The following is a 2145-nucleotide window of genomic DNA, read 5'->3' as shown; positions in this document are numbered from 1 at the left end:
GCAATCTGTTCCTCATGATATCCAGGGTCTAAACTGGTTCTCACCCAAAAAGTGAATAAAATGTTGAAATACAACTCATTATGATAAAATACAGCCCTGTAAATAAATATACCAGCAGCATACGGTACCTGCACCTACATAATGCTCAGGAGTATGCAACATTAGTTTGAGGTGTCAACAAACAACTAAAACTGCACAGCAGTACTGATTCTGGAATTCGCATCTCCAGAAATCAAGCCATCATTTAAATTTCCAACAGGTGAAAGGTGGGAGTTTGTTGAGATAACACCCTAAGAGCCTTGTGAACAGTACGGGTATTTTCTGTTTGTACTGCCAGTCTTGAGAGAATCAAGTACAGACACATAAGTCTGCTTTCAAACGGTTAGCTTCACTGGCATTTCTTTCTTAATTTCATGCTTTTGCCTGTCAAAATCTTAAATGTGTGTGTGTGTTTGTGTGTGTGTGTGTGTGTGTGTGTGTGTGTGTTTCATGTGGGATATCCTACTACTTTTGACTTTAATATCTTTTTAGTAATCTTTTCTTTGGCCAGCTCACCTTCTAAATTCACTGGTACATCTGCATATTTACTCCTGTATTCTGCGGGACCTTACATATGTCTCTCCGACTCTTAGTTCTGAAAAAACCAACCCTCAGCATAACATGCTACTTTTAAAGAGGCACTCAGGTGTTGTTATTTTAAGTTACTTTCTAGGTCATTCAAACCCAGCTTGACTAGTATCTGCATTCAGAAAGAAGTAAAGCGGAAACTTGCTAGCTCAGTATGATGGGATAAGGGTAACGCCTTGGAGCAGAGCATCTCCTTGAGCTCAATGTTGTTTTTGTTTGTTTTGTGTATTTCAGTGTGGTCTCAGACCCACCGTATAGCCAAGGCCTTGAACCTTGAACTCTCTCTCTCTCTCTCTCTCTCTCTCTCTCTCTCTCTCTCTCTCTCTCTCTGTCTCCATCTATCTATCTGACAAGATTTCTTTCTCTGTGTAGCCCTGGCAGTCTTAGAACTTGGTATTTAAACCTGGCCTAGACCTCAAGAGTTCTGCCTGAGTCTGCCTCCTTAATGCTAGGATTAAAGGCATGCACCACCATGCCCAGATCTTGAACTAATTCTTTTGACCTTGAGTCCTGAGTCCTGGGGTTACAGAAATGAACCACCTCCACCCTCAACTCATGAGATTGTTGAATATCTTACTTCCAATTTCATAAACATTGCTTGGCTCAACTCCTGTTAAGATTCCTTTAGTGGGATACCTCAGCACTAAATGTGTCACTGATAACAGGCTGTTCACATAGCTTCCCAAGGCAACTCTGCACAAGAAACATGAAAAGACCTAAAACTAATGTGACTAAAGTACGCTGATGATGTAAAGCGACCTTTCTGCAATTTCCAAATTTAATTCAGCTTCTCACACTCCCTCTAAGGAAGTGTGAAAAGCAGAATTAACCCTATGGTCCATGTCCCCTTTGGGGGTTGAATGACCCTGTCACAGGAGTCACCTAAGTCTATCGAAAAACATAGATATTTACACTATGCTTCATAACAGAAGCAAAATTACAGTTATAAAGTAGCATCAAAAATGAGTTTATAGTAGGGGTCACCACAATGCAAGTTATTGTATTAAGGTTCTTAGCATTAGGAAGGCTGAGAACAATTGATCTAAGGTGAAGGATAAGTTCCTTCTTCTTAGATAGTTCTTCTTAGAAAGGATAAGTTGTACCTGTCTTCTACCATCAATAAATTCATATACAAATTAATAAGTGCGATTCTTAGTAGTATATTTGAATTTGGGAAGCATTTCACCCCTAACTTTAGAATGTTGCCCTGGTCCATTTATCTAATGACTTGGAAGACAGATTTAAATGGGTAAGGGAATGTGGGGAAAACTTTAGTCGATGTAGTGTTCTGCATAGGCTTCTATGCCACTTGGACCATGTGACACATCAGAGTCAATAGTACTTGAGGTATTGGTGCTAGATAGAGATGGTGTTTAGGGTCTCTGCCAGGTACTCATAGGTGAATCATAGCAAAGGGTCTTAGGATTTTGGAGCAAGGTGATGCTGTCATCTGCATAGGGCTATTTTCTCTCTGAGAGCCAGCACTTGTCTTGCTATTGGGACTGTTAGGGAACTGAA

This window comes from Apodemus sylvaticus, chromosome 4, assembly GCF_947179515.1.
Source record: "Apodemus sylvaticus chromosome 4, mApoSyl1.1, whole genome shotgun sequence".
NCBI lineage: Eukaryota > Metazoa > Chordata > Mammalia > Rodentia > Muridae > Apodemus > Apodemus sylvaticus.
This window is presented reverse-complemented; position numbering follows the sequence as displayed.